Genomic DNA, 19,684 nt, shown 5'->3' with positions numbered 1-19,684 from the left:
AACATGATCATTGATTCCCAATACATACTAACTGTCATATTAACACCTTCTGAGATGAGGGTAGGGGCCACAGATAAATCTGCCTCATAACATGATCATTGATTCCCAATACATACTAACTGTCATATTAACACCTTCTGAGATGAGGGTAGGGCCACAGATAAATCTGCCTCATGACATGACCATTGATTCCCAATACATACTAACTGTCATATTAACACCTTCTGAGATGAGGGTAGGGGCCGCAGATAAATCTGCCTCATAACATGATCATTGATTCCCAATACATACTAACTGTCATATTAACACCTTCTGAGATGAGGGTAGGGGCCACAGATAAATCTGCCTCATAACATGATCATTGATTCCCAATACATACTAACTGTCATATTAACACCTTCTGAGATGAGGGTAGGGGCCACAGATAAATCTGCCTCATAACATGATCATTGATTCCCAATACATACTAACTGTCATATTAACACCTTCTGAGATGAGGGTAGGGGCCACAGATAAATCTGCCTCATAACATGATTATTGATTCCCAATACATACTAACTGTCATATTAACACCTTCTGAGATGAGGGTAGGGGCCACAGATAAATCTGCCTCATAACATGATCATTGATTCCCAATACATACTAACTGTCATATTAACACCTTCTGAGATGAGGGTAGGGGCCACAGATAAATCTGCCTCATAACATGATCATTGATTCCCAATACATACTAACTGTCATATTAACACCATCTGAGATGAGGGTAGGGGCCACAGATAAATCTGCCTCATAACATGATCATTGATTCCCAATACATACTAACTGTCATATTAACACCTTCTGAGATGAGGGTAGGGGCCACAGATAAATCTGCCTCATAACATGATCATTGATTCCCAATACATACTAACTGTCATATTAACACCTTCTGAGATGAGGGTAGGGGCCACAGATAAATCTGCCTCATAACATGATCATTGATTCCCAATACATACTAACTGTCATATTAACACCTTCTGATATGAGGGTAGGGGCCACAGATAAATCTGTCTCATAACATGATCATTGATTCCCAATACATACTAACTGTCATATTAACACCTTCTGAGATGAGGGTAGGGGCCACAGATAAATCTGCCTCATAACATGATCATTGATTCCCAATACATACTAACTGTCATATTAACACCTTCTGAGATGAGGGTAGGGGCCACAGATAAATCTGCCTCATAACATGATCATTGATTCCCAATACATACTAACTGTCATATTAACACCATCTGAGATGAGGGTAGGGGCCACAGATAAATCTGCCTCATAACATGATCATTGATTCCCAATACATACTAACTGTCATATTAACACCTTCTGAGATGAGGGTAGGGGCCACAGATAAATCTGCCTCATAACATGACCATTGATTCCCAATACATACTAACTGTCATATTAACACCTTCTGAGATGAGGGTAGGGGCCACAGATAAATCTGCCTCATAACATGATCATTGATTCCCAATACATACTAACTGTCATATTAACACCATCTGAGATGAGGGTAGGGGCCACAGATAAATCTGCCTCATAACATGATCATTGATTCCCAATACATACTAACTGTCATATTAACACCTTCTGAGATGAGGGTAGGGGCCACATATAAATCTGCCTCATAACATGATCATTGATTCCCAATACATACTAACTGTCATATTAACACCTTCTGAGATGAGGGTAGGGGCCACAGATAAATCTGCCTCATAACATGACCATTGATTCCCAATACATACTAACTGTCATATTAACACCTTCTGAGATGAGGGTAGGGGCCACAGATAAATCTGCCTCATAACATGATCATTGATTCCCAATACATACTAACTGTCATATTAACACCTTCTGAGATGAGGGTAGGGGCCACAGATAAATCTGCCTCATAACATGACCATTGATTCCCAATACATACTAACTGTCATATTAACACCTTCTGATATGAGGGTAGGGGCCACAGATAAATCTGCCTTATAACATGATCATTGATTCCCAATACATACTGTCATATTAACATCATCTGAGATGAGGGTAGGGCCACAGATAAATCTGCCTCATGACATGACCATTGATTCCCAATACATACTAACTGTCATATTAACACCTTCTGAGATGAGGGTAGGGGCCACAGATAAATCTGCCTCATAACATGATCATTGATTCCCAATACATACTAACTGTCATATTAACACCTTCTGAGATGAGGGTAGGGGCCACAGATAAATCTGCCTCATAACATGATTATTGATTCCCAATACATACTAACTGTCATATTAACATCTTCTGAGATGAGGGTAGGGGCCACAGATAAATCTGCCTCATAACATGACCATTGATTCCCAATACATACTAACTGTCATATTAACACCTTCTGAGATGAGGGTAGGGGCCACAGATAAATCTGCCTCATAACATGATCATTGATTCCCAATACATACTAACTGTCATATTAACACCTTCTGAGATGAGGGTAGGGGCCACAGATAAATCTGCCTTATAACATGATCATTGATTCCCAATACATACTAACTGTCATATTAACACCTTCTGAGATGAGGGTAGGGGCCACAGATAAATCTGCCTCATAACATGATCATTGATTCCCAATACATACTAACTGTCATATTAACACCTTCTGAGATGAGGGTAGGGGCCACAGATAAATCTGCCTTATAACATGATCATTGATTCCCAATACATACTAACTGTCATATTAACACCATCTGAGATGAGGGTAGGGGCCACAGATAAATCTGCCTCATAACATGACCATTGATTCCCAATACATACTAACTGTCATATTAACACCTTCTGATATGAGGGTAGGGGCCACAGATAAATCTGCCTTATAACATGATCATTGATTCCCAATACATACTAACTGTCATATTAACATCATCTGAGATGAGGGTAGGGCCACAGATAAATCTGCCTCATGACATGACCATTGATTCCCAATACATACTAACTGTCATATTAACACCTTCTGAGATGAGGGTAGGGGCCACAGATAAATCTGCCTCATAACATGATCATTGATTCCCAATACATACTAACTGTCATATTAACACCTTCTGAGATGAGGGTAGGGGCCACAGATAAATCTGCCTCATAACATGATTATTGATTCCCAATACATACTAACTGTCATATTAACATCTTCTGAGATGAGGGTAGGGGCCACAGATAAATCTGCCTCATAACATGACCATTGATTCCCAATACATACTAACTGTCATATTAACACCTTCTGAGATGAGGGTAGGGCCACAGATAAATCTGCCTCATAACATGATCATTGATTCCCAATACATACTAACTGTCATATTAACACCTTCTGAGATGAGGGTAGGGGCCACAGATAAATCTGCCTTATAACATGATCATTGATTCCCAATACATACTAACTGTCATATTAACACCTTCTGAGATGAGGGTAGGGGCCACAGATAAATCTGCCTCATAACATGATCATTGATTCCCAATACATACTAACTGTCATATTAACACCTTCTGAGATGAGGGTAGGGGCCACAGATAAATCTGCCTTATAACATGATCATTGATTCCCAATACATACTAACTGTCATATTAACACCATCTGAGATTAGGGCCACAGATAAATCTGCCTCATAACATGATCATTGATTCCCAATACATACTAACTGTCATATTAACACCTTCTGAGATGAGGGTAGGGCCACAGATAAATCTGCCTCATAACATGATCATTGATTCCCAATACATACTAACTGTCATATTAACACCTTCTGATATGAGGGTAGGGGCCACAGATAAATCTGCCTCATAACATGATCATTGATTCCCAATACATACTAACTGTCATATTAACACCTTCTGAGATGAGGGTAGGGGCCACAGATAAATCTGCCTTATAACATGATCATTGATTCCCAATACATACTAACTGTCATATTAACACCTTCTGAGATGAGGGTAGGGGCCACAGATAAATCTGCCTCATGACATGATCATTGATTCCCAATACATACTAACTGTCATATTAACACCTTCTGAGATGAGGGTAGGGGCCACAGATAAATCTGCCTCATAACATGACCATTGATTCCCAATACATACTAACTGTCATATTAACACCTTCTGAGATGAGGGTAGGGCCACAGATAAATCTGCCTCATAACATGATCATTGATTCCCAATACATACTAACTGTCATATTAACATCTTCTGAGATGAGGGTAGGGCCACAGATAAATCTGCCTTATAACATGAAAATTGATTCCCAATACATACTAACTGTCATATTAACACCTTCTGAGATGAGGGTAGGGGCCACAGATAAATCTGCCTCATAACATGATCATTGATTCCCAATACATACTAACTGTCATATTAACACCATCTGAGATGAGGGTAGGGGCCACAGATAAATCTGCCTCATAACATGATCATTGATTCCCAATACATACTAACTGTCATATTAACACCTTCTGAGATGAGGGTAGGGGCCACAGATAAATCTGCCTCATAACATGATCATTGATTCCCAATACATACTAACTGTCATATTAACACCTTCTGAGATGAGGGTAGGGGCCACAGATAAATCTGCCTCATGACATGACCATTGATTCCCAATACATACTAACTGTCATATTAACACCTTCTGAGATGAGGGTAGGGGCACAGATAAATCTGCCTCATAACATGATCATTGATTCCCAATACATACTAACTGTCATATTAACACCTTCTGAGATGAGGGTAGGGCCACAGATAAATCTGCCTCATAACATGATCATTGATTCCCAATACATACTAACTGTCATATTAACACCCCCTGAGATGAGGGTATGGGCCACAGATAAATCTGCCTCATAACATGATCATTGATTCCCAATACATACTAACTGTCATATTAACACCTTCTGAGATGAGGGTAGGGGCCACAGATAAATCTGCCTCATAACATGATCATTGATTCCCAATACATACTAACTGTCATATTAACACCTTCTGAGATGAGGGTAGGGGCCACAGATAAATCTGCCTCATAACATGATCATTGATTCCCAATACATACTAACTGTCATATTAACACCTTCTGAGATGAGGGTAGGGGCCACAGATAAATCTGCCTCATAACATGATCATTGATTCCCAATACATACTAACTGTCATATTAACACCTTCTGAGATGAGGGTAGGGGCCACAGATAAATCTGCCTCATAACATGATCATTGATTCCCAATACATACTAACTGTCATATTAACACCTTCTGAGATGAGGGTAGGGGCCACAGATAAATCTGCCTCATAACATGATCATTGATTCCCAATACATACTAACTGTCATATTAACACCTTCTGAGATGAGGGTAGGGGCCACAGATAAATCTGCCTCATAACATGATCATTGATTCCCAATACATACTAACTGTCATATTAACACCTTCTGAGATGAGGGTAGGGGCCACAGATAAATCTGATTCCCAATACATACTAACTGTCATATTAACACCTCATAACATGATCATTGATTCCCAATACATACTAACTGTCATATTAACACCTTCTGAGATGAGGGTAGGGGCCACAGATAAATCTGCCTCATAACATGATCATTGATTCCCAATACATACTAACTGTCATATTAACACCTTCTGAGATGAGGGTAGGGGCCACAGATAAATCTGCCTCATAACATGATCATTGATTCCCAATACATACTAACTGTCATATTAACACCTTCTGAGATGAGGGTAGTGGCCACAGTTAAATCTGCCTCATAACATGATCATTGATTCCCAATACATACTAACTGTCATATTAACACCTTCTGAGATGAGGGTAGGGGCCACAGATAAATCTGCCTCATAACATGATCATTGATTCCCAATACATACTAACTGTCATATTAACACCTTCTGAGATGAGGGTAGGCGCCACAGATAAATCTGCCTCATAACATGATCATTGATTCCCAATACATACTAACTGTCATATTAACACCTTCTGAGATGAGGTAGGGGCCACAGATAAATCTGCCTCATAACATGATCATTGATTCCCAATACATACTAACTGTCATATTAACACCTTCTGAGATGAGGGTAGGGGCCACAGATAAATCTGCCTCATATAACATGAGGTCATTGATTGCCCCAATACATACTAACTGTCATATTAACACCTTCTGAGATGAGGGTAGGGGCCACAGATAAATCTGCCTCATAACATGACCATTGATTCCCAATACATACTAACTGTCATATTAACACCTTCTGAGATGAGGGTAGGGGCCACAGATAAATCTGCCTCATAACATGATCATTGATTCCCAATACATACTAACTGTCATATTAACACCTTCTGAGATGAGGGTAGGGCCACAGATAAATCTGCCTCATAACATGATCATTGATTCCCAATACATACTAACTGTCATATTAACACCTTCTGAGATGAGGGTAGGGCCACAGATAAATCTGCCTCATAACATGATCATTGATTCCCAATACATACTAACTGTCATATTAACACCTTCTGAGATGAGGGTAGGGGCCACAGATAAATCTGCCTCATAACATGATCATTGATTCCCAATACATACTAACTGTCATATTAACACCTTCTGAGATGAGGGTAGGGGCCACAGATAAATCTGCCTCATAACATGATCATTGATTCCCAATACATACTAACTGTCATATTAACACCTTCTGAGATGAGGTAGGGCCACAGATAAATCTGCCTCATAACATGATCATTGATTCCCAATACATACTAACTGTCATATTAACACCTTCTGAGATGAGGGTAGGGGCCACAGATAAATCTGCCTCATAACATGATCATTGATTCCCAATACATACTAACTGTCATATTAACACCTTCTGAGATGAGGGTAGGGGCCACAGATAAATCTGCCTCATAACATGATCATTGATTCCCAATACATACTAACTGTCATATTAACACCTTCTGAGATGAGGTAGGGGCCACAGATAAATCTGCCTCATAACATGATCATTGATTCCCAATACATACTAACTGTCATATTAACACCTTCTGAGATGAGGGTAGGGCCACAGATAAATCTGCCTCATAACATGATCATTGATTCCCAATACATACTAACTGTCATATTAACACCTTCTGAGATGAGGGTAGGGGCCACAGATAAATCTGCCTCATAACATGATCATTGATTCCCAATACATACTAACTGTCATATTAACACCTTCTGAGATGAGGGTAGGGGCCACAGATAAATCTGCCTTATAACATGATCATTGATTCCCAATACATACTAACTGTCATATTAACACCTTCTGAGATGAGGGTAGGGCCACAGATAAATCTGCCTCATAACATGATCATTGATTCCCAATACATACTAACTGTCATATTAACACCTTCTGAGATGAGGGTAGGGGCCACAGATAAATCTGCCTCATAACATGATCATTGATTCCCAATACATACTAACTGTCATATTAACACCTTCTGAGATGAGGGTAGGGGCCACAGATAAATCTGCCTCATAACATGATCATTGATTCCCAATACATACTAACTGTCATATTAACACCTTCTGAGATGAGGGTAGGGGCCACAGATAAATCTGCCTCATAACATGATCATTGATTCCCAATACATACTAACTGTCATATTAACACCTTCTGAGATGAGGGGCCACAGATAAATCTGCCTCATAACATGATCATTGATTCCCAATACATACTAACTGTCATATTAACACCTTCTGAGATGAGGGTAGGGGCCACAGATAAATCTGCCTCATAACATGATCATTGATTCCCAATACATACTAACTGTCATATTAACACCTTCTGAGATGAGGGTAGGGGCCACAGATAAATCTGCCTCATAACATGATCATTGATTCCCAATACATACTAACTGTCATATTAACACCTTCTGAGATGAGGGTAGGGCCACAGATAAATCTGCCTCATAACATGATTATTGATTCCCAATACATACTAACTGTCATATTAACACCTTCTGAGATGAGGGTAGGGGCCACAGATAAATCTGCCTCATAACATGATCATTGATTCCCAATACATACTAACTGTCATATTAACACCTTCTGAGATGAGGGTAGGGGCCACAGATAAATCTGCCTCATAACATGATCATTGATTCCCAATACATACTAACTGTCATATTAACACCTTCTGAGATGAGGGTAGGGGCCACAGATAAATCTGCCTCATAACATGATCATTGATTCCCAATACATACTAACTGTCATATTAACACCTTCTGAGATGAGGGTAGGGGCCACAGATAAATCTGCCTCATAACATGATCATTGATTCCCAATACATACTAACTGTCATATTAACACCTTCTGAGATGAGGGTAGGGCCACAGATAAATCTGCCTCATAACATGATCATTGATTCCCAATACATACTAACTGTCATATTAACACCTTCTGAGATGAGGGTAGGGGCCACAGATAAATCTGTCTCATAACATGATCATTGATTCCCAATACATACTAACTGTCATATTAACACCTTCTGAGATGAGGGTAGGGGCCACAGATAAATCTGCCTCATAACATGATCATTGATTCCCAATACATACTAACTGTCATATTAACACCTTCTGAGATGAGGGTAGGGCCACAGATAAATCTGCCTCATAACATGATCATTGATTCCCAATACATACTAACTGTCATATTAACACCTTCTGAGATGAGGGTAGGGGCCACAGATAAATCTGCCTCATAACATGATTATTGATTCCCAATACATACTAACTGTCATATTAACACCTTCTGAGATGAGGGTAGGGGCCACAGATAAATCTGCCTCATAACATGATCATTGATTCCCAATACATACTAACTGTCATATCAACACCTTCTGAGATGAGGGTAGGGCCACATATAAATCTGCCTCATAACATGATCATTGATTCCCAATACATACTAACTGTCATATTAACACCTTCTGAGATGAGGGTAGGGGCCACAGATAAATCTGCCTCATAACATGACCATTGATTCCCAATACATACTAACTGTCATATTAACACCTTCTGAGATGAGGGTAGGGGCCACAGATAAATCTGCCTCATAACATGATCATTGATTCCCAATACATGCTAACTGTCATATTAACACCTTCTGAGATGAGGGTAGGGGCCACAGATAAATCTGCCTCATAACATGACCATTGATTCCCAATACATACTAACTGTCATATTAACACCTTCTGATATGAGGGTAGGGGCCACAGATAAATCTGCCTTATAACATGATCATTGATTCCCAATACATACTAACTGTCATATTAACATCATCTGAGATGAGGGTAGGGCCACAGATAAATCTGCCTCATGACATGACCATTGATTCCCAATACATAATAACTGTCATATTAACACCTTCTGAGATGAGGGTAGGGGCCACAGATAAATCTGCCTCATAACATGATCATTGATTCCCAATACATACTAACTGTCATATTAACACCTTCTGAGATGAGGGTAGGGGCCACAGATAAATCTGCCTCATAACATGATTATTGATTCCCAATACATACTAACTGTCATATTAACATCTTCTGAGATGAGGGTAGGAGCCACAGATAAATCTGCCTCATAACATGACCATTGATTCCCAATACATACTAACTGTCATATTAACACCTTCTGAGATGAGGGTAGGGGCCACAGATAAATCTGCCTTATAACATGATCATTGATTCCCAATACATACTAACTGTCATATTAACACCTTCTGAGATGAGGGTAGGGGCCACAGATAAATCTGCCTCATAACATGATCATTGATTCCCAATACATACTAACTGTCATATTAACACCTTCTGAGATGAGGGTAGGGGCCACAGATAAATCTGCCTCATAACATGATCATTGATTCCCAATACATACTAACTGTCATATTAACACCTTCTGAGATGAGGGTAGGGGCCACAGATAAATCTGCCTCATAACATGATCATTGATTCCCAATACATACTAACTGTCATATTAACACCTTCTGAGATGAGGGTAGGGCCACAGATAAATCTGCCTCATAACATGATTATTGATTCCCAATACATACTAACTGTCATATTAACACCTTCTGAGATGAGGGTAGGGGCCACAGATAAATCTGCCTCATTACATGATCATTGATTCCCAATACATACTAACTGTCATATTAACACCTTCTGAGACGAGGGTAGGGGCCACAGATAAATCTGCCTCATGACATGATCATTGATTCCCAATACATACTAACTGTCATATTAACACCTTCTGAGATGAGGGTAGGGGCCACAGATAAATCTGCCTCATAACATGATCATTGATTCCCAATACATACTAACTGTCATATTAACACCTTCTGAGATGAGGGTAGGGGCCACAGATAAATCTGCCTCATGACATGATCATTGATTCCCAATACATACTAACTGTCATATTAACACCTTCTGAGATGAGGGTAGGGGCCACAGATAAATCTGCCTTATAACATGATCATTGATTCCCAATACATACTAACTGTCATATTAACACCTTCTGAGATGAGGGTAGGGGCCACAGATAAATCTGCCTCATAACATGATCATTGATTCCCAATACATACTAACTGTCATATTAACACCTTCTGAGATGAGGGTAGGGGCCACAGATAAATCTGCCTCATAACATGATTATTGATTCCCAATACATACTAACTGTCATATTAACACCTTCTGAGATGAGGGTAGGGGCCACAGATAAATCTGCCTCATAACATGATCATTGATTCCCAATACATACTAACTGTCATATCAACACCTTCTGAGATGAGGGTAGGGGCCACATATAAATCTGCCTCATAACATGATCATTGATTCCCAATACATACTAACTGTCATATTAACACCTTCTGAGATGAGGGTAGGGGCCACAGATAAATCTGCCTCATAACATGACCATTGATTCCCAATACATACTAACTGTCATATTAACACCTTCTGAGATGAGGGTAGGGGCCACAGATAAATCTGCCTCATAACATGATCATTGATTCCCAATACATACTAACTGTCATATTAACACCTTCTGAGATGAGGGTAGGGGCCACAGATAAATCTGCCTCATAACATGACCATTGATTCCCAATACATACTAACTGTCATATTAACACCTTCTGATATGAGGGTAGGGGCCACAGATAAATCTGCCTTATAACATGATCATTGATTCCCAATACATACTAACTGTCATATTAACATCATCTGAGATGAGGGTAGGGCCACAGATAAATCTGCCTCATGACATGACCATTGATTCCCAATACATACTAACTGTCATATTAACACCTTCTGAGATGAGGGTAGGGGCCACAGATAAATCTGCCTCATAACATGATTATTGATTCCCAATACATACTAACTGTCATATTAACATCTTCTGAGATGAGGTAGGGGCCACAGATAAATCTGCCTCATAACATGACCATTGATTCCCAATACATACTAACTGTCATATTAACACCTTCTGAGATGAGGGTAGGGGCCACAGATAAATCTGCCTTATAACATGATCATTGATTCCCAATACATACTAACTGTCATATTAACACCTTCTGAGATGAGGGTAGGGGCCACAGATAAATCTGCCTCATAACATGATCATTGATTCCCAATACATACTAACTGTCATATTAACACCTTCTGAGATGAGGGTAGGGGCCACAGATAAATCTGCCTCATAACATGATCATTGATTCCCAATACATACTAACTGTCATATTAACACCTTCTGAGATGAGGGTAGGGGCCACAGATAAATCTGCCTCATAACATGATCATTGATTCCCAATACATACTAACTGTCATATTAACACCTTCTGAGATGAGGGTAGGGGCCACAGATAAATCTGCCTCATAACATGACCATTGATTCCCAATACATACTAACTGTCATATTAACACCTTCTGAGATGAGGGTAGGGGCCACAGACAAATCTGCCTCATAACATGATCATTGATTCCCAATACATACTAACTGTCATATTAACACCTTCTGAGATGAGGGTAGGGGCTGCAGATAAATCTGCCTTATAACATGATCATTGATTCCCAATACATACTAACTGTCATATTAACACCTTCTGAGATGAGGGTAGGGGCCACAGACAAATCTGCCTCATAACATGATCATTGATTCCCAATACATACTAACTGTCATATTAACACCTTCTGATAAAGCTTGATGATATATGAAGTGAAGTGTAAGTAATATGGCAATAGGGCTATCAATTTTATCGGCAGCGAAATAGCAGAAGAGTTTAATGTCATGACGACTTGGGGGAGCTGGGGTGGACACACTCCTGACTTCGAGAAAGGAGAAAATTAAAGCAATTTCAACAATATCATTGATTTTTATTTTAGCTTCCTTGCAGTACTAAAAGAAAGAAATGCAATTTTGTTTCAGGGTGACTACTTTGGAGAAAGACAATATAAGGGACAAAATCAGAATATGCTTTGAAATTACTTGGTATCTAGGTCGGTAAACATGGGTGAGATCAAATCGTTCCCTTAAGAAAAGGACTTCTCTAGGGAAAGATTAAATCTCACTCAAAATCAGAATATGTGCTTAAAATTTGGTATTTGGGCCTAAAAAGTGGTAATGTGTAAGATGAGACACCATGAATAAGGATGAGGGTACTTACAAACTTGATAAAATATATGACCAGCTGATTACAAAATGGTAGCCGGATAGTTTTGTTGCATCATCATAACCAGACAAAAGATTCTCCTAACCAACATCTAGAAACAACAGATCAATGTGAACATGGTTCCTCGACGTAACGTTCCCGGAACCACCGCTAGGTGGCCGCGCACACGACGAAAGCTTTGAGGTGGCCGCGCACACGATGAAAGCTTTGATGGAACACCTTAATTACTTTCATATGGAAAAACCAGGTAATGCTCTGAGATGCCCGAGATATCTATGATGTAGCCACAATTTTGACATACTACAATTTGTAGTGCATGGAATGCCTCAGAATGGTTTCAAAAGGGTTGGAAACGCTGATAAATATACGAAACAGCATAGATCTGGGCCAAAAAAGTGCATTTAATCGACAGATCTAATAGACCTGTGACGTCTGCGTGACGTCACAGGTCTATACATGTACAGGTAGCCAGGTATATCCCCCTTCATCTGGCCAGACGCCACCAACGGCATCTATCTCTAGTTCTGAAAAACTCTGGGTTTCCTGATAGGAACTATAAAATATTTCAACATAGTTAAGTGGATTGGCACTAGAAGTACTTTTTGTGAATAAAAAGCTAATTTCCTGTTCCCAATATCTGACCATTCAATTCAAACTAAAATTTCAACAAAGACCCCCGGCATGGTGAGTCACATAGACATCAAAATCTCTGATTCTATCAATTCCTCAATAACATTCAAAGTAAATTGCTCTAACAAAATTCAACACTTTGTCTTAAGTTTCAACTGGAATTCTTTGCAATAACACAACGAATGTCTTTAAAATACAGTAATAATAAAATAATCAAAATTCTCCCCACTTAGCGGATGTAACCAATTCATGTATAAAGCTATCATCTCAATTTGTAATATACATACTCATAGCAGGACACAGTTTAGTATAACCAGCATCAGGTGCATAGGCAGACTATATGCAGGTGCCATTATGTTATCATATGTCACTCTGAACTTGGACCCCTGGGGTGGTGACGACTCCTAGCAGTCGCTTCTTGCTTGAGGTGAAACGTGTCGCAATGTGACATGAATTGGCAGTGGTGGTATTTACAGAAACGTGGAGAAATATTAGGGATGAAATGAAAAGATAACATCTGTCGTACTTCCATTTCCTTAGTTTTTTCTTGAAAAGTTAAAGAAATTGTGGGAAGACTTGGAGCCAAACTGCCTCTATGGATATCAGTTTCATTATACACTTTAATCATTTCTTTACAGCTTACTTTTTGCTATTGGGTGCTTATTCTCACATTATACAGGTATGGTGGTTTGATGCAAGTAAGATTTGAGATGATATAATAAGATGAAATGGGAAAAGGAATCGGGCAAAATACGTAGGTGTGAAATTTAATCTGTACCTGAAGCTGACGAAACATTTCATCATTATTTTTCATGCTCCATTATTATGGTCATTGGCCTCATTCATTTCTATGTGCAAAAATATGAACCAACAATACCAGTTCCATCTCATCATCATCATCATCATCATCATCATCATTAACAACACCATCACCATTGCTATAATCACCATTGTAATCATCATCAACACCATCACCATTGTCATCATTTTCATCATCACCATTGTTACCATCACTGTCATCGTCATCATCAACACCATCACCATTGCCATCATCTTCATCATCAAAACTATCAACATTGCTATCATCGCCGTCACTGTCATCATCGTCATCAACATCATCAGTTTTCTTTAAAGTGATCATGTTGCTTAATTAACTTTGTTATTATCATAAAGAAAGTTACACTCAAAGAAATTTATTTTATACCTCCTTATGCCTCTATACATTCATATCAATTCACAATTACTGTGGAAGACAATAGCAATTAAGAACCCATTCACAAGTCTTACAACCAGGACCACTGTAAATCTTCTTCACATAAAAGAAAATATGCAGGATATCACTTAAAGGAGTATTTCTCTTATTATGACATTTTTCAGTAGATGTCTACAAAAATGCTTATTCCCAAAATGTCAGTTAAATTTTGTTTGTGAGTCATGCATGATTATGTATTACACTGCTCCATCTGTGTTGTAATTTCGTTATGGTGTACCAGAACAAGATACAAATTTGACGATATTTTTACTCAACAAATTAATCTGCAAGAAATTTTGTGTATATAAACATTATGGAGCCAGAGGTTTCCAGTGGTATAAAAATCTCAACTTTTTTTGGTGAAAAGTGGAGGGATGAGGCTGTGGATCACGAAATGCCTCTTTAACCCACATCCCAAATGTGTCTGACAATGACAATCCTATGGGAAATTACTGCATCATTCTCCAGGTATGAATCACACTGGCTTCAGGTGAACGTATACATCAGTAATGGAATCAAGAAATTGAAGTGAATTACTTTGAAGTATTTGAAGTTACGAACTAGCTGAACACCCCTACTGCTTTGATGGCAGGAGACTTTCAATATTTTAAAAGTCGACTACAAAATGTAATTTGGGAATCTCTTTTTAACATCATCAATGATCGCACATTCTATCACTCATACAGCATCCATGCATTACATCTCAAACCATTTCAATCATCTTGAATGTCAATACACCATACACTGATTGTATCATATGAATTATGGATTTAAGTGTGGTCACTGTAAGACATCAATTTTCATCAATTTTCTACCGGTACCCGCTGCTCTTGCATCTCCCAGTGGTGACCACGGCGACCAATTCCTAGATCGGTCATCTCCGCATGGACCATCACTGCATCAAAAATGGAAATAGCACGGGACACCCGATATGTCCTGGTGAGAAATTGATTTAGTTTGACTGGATGATAGGGACTGGCTCAAATTGCAATGTTTTCTGGTGATAAAATTGGTGTCAGTTTCAACGATTCAGGTGATTGAAATACTGAGTTGTTAACAAGTTAATTGGCCGTACCATGCTTGGTGTCCTGAGGCTTCTGTTTGAAGAAGATATACGCTTGACTGTACTTCAGTCTAAAATTGATCTCAAATGTGTCCATATTTGGTTAGTTATTACATCATTTATGGTGATATGAAGCAAAGATGTACTTCGGTCGGTTTTTAGTCTCAAATTAATCTGAAATGGGTCCATATATATTTGGTTATTTTGCTATGAGGTAGAAAATCTTTTTAGATCCAAGAATTTCTTTTTAAATACACCCTATGACAAGTGCCTTATACTGTTTATATTAACCCATGTGGATTTGTAAATAATATTGATATCACAAAATCTCACACATCAAACTACACATTTTGTTTTCTGACATGCAGCACCATATTTATTTTTTTACCTGTTGTTTTGCCATAAGCTATAAAGGGCAGAAGAACCCTACTGATATGGGGAAAAGAACCAAGAATTCCATGCACCAGTAATGCCATGTCAAAGTTATTTGAAGCAAGATATTAAAAGTACACTTGAAAACAAGATAAACGATAACAACCCGCAAGAACAACACATGATAATATTGGGTTAACCCCATTTCTCTTTCTAAGCCCAATCACAAAAACCTAGTTCAATTACCCTAAGACTTTTATTGACTTTTGTTTAAGACCCGCACCAGTACCTACAACAAACAAACAAACAAACAAACTCTCAGCCGTACTATAGCCAAATATATAATAGGAGATTCTCTAATCGAGCGAACAATACCCAACCCAAGACTCTAGCTAAACAACGACCAAAGGCGAGAAAATCTCGTTTTAGCAAAACCAAATGTGATCCAAACTTGCACTCTGGTGGCCGTCACCCGAGGCTTAAATTCTGAGCGTTTGACCCCGAACCTGTGGATCATTAAATCAAATATCATGGCTAAACCAAATGTGATCCAAACTTGCAATCGGGTAGCCGCCCCCCGAAGCTTAAATCCTGAGCGTTTGACCCCGAACCCGTGGATCATTAAATCAAATATCATGGCTGGAAACTCAACAATAAATTACGGTACTGGTGCATACAGATCCCACGCTCCCAAGTGGAATTCCTGAGACTCTTCAACAGGTGAGCGACCTGAAGTTACAAGGATCAAGTCTTAATGTTAGCATTCTATGACATGTACATATATCATCATAAATAAATACAGAAAAGATAATTCAAAACCCAGCATTATTTTCTTTTGCTTACTGTGTGAAGTCTTTGACCTTATAAAAGACTACTTTATTAACCTGTTTTTGATGACACCTGTGCCTGCATGTAACAATACGATTGTCAATTCCTGTACATATTAAAAAATATATAGTTTTGACGACTTACTTTCCTCTTGAACTATCATCCTAAAAAGGTTGATACAGAACAATTATATAAAAAAATTTATGTAGCAACATATTGAACACATGATCTAATTAAACAGTGTACATTGTATCTTTGAAGATCTGAGAAAGGGAAATTAATTGCAAGTCACATGTAATTTTAATGATCAGCGTCAACTCTTTATTCCTCCCTCCTTATCTACAGGGACCATAATTCTTGATTTTTTTTTTTAAACTTGCAGACAGTTATAGCTATTTAACACACTACCATGTAGTAGATAAAATATATCTGTATTTATACAGGTCATTATCTCATTACTGTCACACATAATTATATTTTACTTCCTTCTCACATGTCCACACAGGGAGCGGTGGGTGGGAAGATTTTATAGGAAGTGATGGTGAATTTATTAGACCCCACAAAATGTTACGCCCGAACTACAACCCTAAGAAAGATAAATCCCCTACATTATCAAGAGATATGATAAATTTAGGTCCAAATGTTTTCATCCAAGAAAAGCAGCATGATTATCTAACACAGATTCAGTCAAATCTTAATATTATTCTCCACAATCTCCAGTATGTGAACATCCCTGATGAGTCTTAGAAATCATTAGTTCATGGCTCCAATAGAAAGTATTGTGATATTTACCTATGGCAACATGATTACCTTGGTATTATGATGATCAACATCAATACCTATGGCAACATGATTACCTTGGTATTATGATGATCAACATCAAGTCAGTCAAATCTTAAGATATTCATGCCATACGTGAACATCCCAGATGACTCTTAGAAACTCGTTAGTGGCTCCAATAGCAAGTATTGTCATATTTACCTTTGACAACATGATTACCTTGGCATTGTCAATTCAGTCAAATCTTAAGATATGTATGCCATACGTGAACATCCCGGATGAGTCTTTCCAAACTCGTTTAGTGGCTCCAATAGCAAGTATTGTCATATTTACCTGTGACAATGTGATTATCTAGAGTGTATTTGCAGAGCAAATACTCCAACATGGCTAAGTCAATTTGAATTGCAGGAATCATGTGATCATGTTCTACAAGAACAGTGTAGGCATGAAAAATAGCTGCTTTTGTTAAACCGCAGTATTGGGGATTTTTTCCGTACCAAGCACATAATTGTAATGTTATTCAACAGTATTAGGAAAGGCTGTTTGAAGAACTCTTGAACCAATACTAAGCATGTTTGTACTCATTTGAATGCATCTTCAAAGTCTGGGGAAGTCTCCTTACTTGTTAGGAATACAGGCACACTATGCCCAGTGTTTGGGGGCATGTTAAGCAATTTTGGTGTGGGTTTCAGTAGAGACAAATACATCAAATTAAATGAATAATTTCATCCATTATGGGTATTTTCTCGTTTAAAAGTGCCACATTTTGACAAAATTGGGTACTTTCTGTGCGAAGTAGATATATTGATGGGTCAAAATTTAATTTTCTATCTGGCAAAGAGAAAGACGGTATTCGAGTCCATGGAGCATATCCCCTAATCTGTTGAAGAATCCCCCTTGTTAATTTTGACAAAAAAATTCCCAACAAGCATTTAACATAACTTACCATCCATGTTCACAGTCCTACACAACACTATGACGGGTTGTGTAAGAAGGCCCTATCTGCTATAGCTGCCATCATGACATTTTAATATTTCTGCATTCTACATTATACACATCTAACAAGTTTACATGTGGCAGCTATTGCAGATAGCTCAATAATCCTCAATTATTTGACCGCAAATAAAATGACTTCATTTACTCTACTACATTTTCACTTTTGACTTTTTCATCTTTTGACTTTCTTATTATTTTGATTGTTTTCCCTCATTATCCTCCTAGTCTCATGATAACTGACTGACTTGTTTACCCAATGCGGTCATGACTTTTTAGGCCCATTGTTATTGTGCTATTTATTAACAGATTTTGTTACAAATGTTATACAAAGTCATTATTTTCTAAGACTTTTCCCGATAATTTATCAAACATAGCTCAAGAACCACTGAACCAATACTAGGCACATTTGTATTTATTTTGAAAATCCTTTTCGCAATATTTTAATATCATCATGGAAATACAATGACTTTTAAAAGTTTGTCAAATAGAACCAATATGGCTTCCATTGCCTCAGTCCCGGGCCTCAGTAGATACAAATTGTTTGCTATTGTATATTTACTCCAATGTTCAACATAAATTGTGTACAAGGCAACATAATTATTCCTCCTGTCATGAATTTTGTGCCTGATGTGAGTGTTTTGTGATGACAATAATACAACTCTTAGGCTTAAGGCGGCAATTGTGAATTGGGCTGTCCCTGTTGAAATCCATACACCCCCTATAGAGGACATGACTTTAATCTCCTACACAGGGAGTGTGTATTTCAAATGGGACTATAGAATTCGGTGACTCTATTTGAAATTCACACTCCCAGTGTGAGAGATTAAGGTCTTCCATAGTGGGTGTTTGGATTGGAAATAGCCCATTTGAGATAAATAGGGAGCAAAAACAATCAAATATATAACAAAATTACAACATGTCTTTTGGTTCAGTAGATCAGAATTCAGCACATTGTTATTATATGCATTTATTTACTAGGAGACACATTTCTTCCCTAACGACTTC

Source organism: Amphiura filiformis, chromosome 14, assembly GCF_039555335.1.
Source record: "Amphiura filiformis chromosome 14, Afil_fr2py, whole genome shotgun sequence".
Lineage (NCBI taxonomy): Eukaryota > Metazoa > Echinodermata > Ophiuroidea > Amphilepidida > Amphiuridae > Amphiura > Amphiura filiformis.
Note: the sequence above shows the minus strand (reverse complement) of the source record.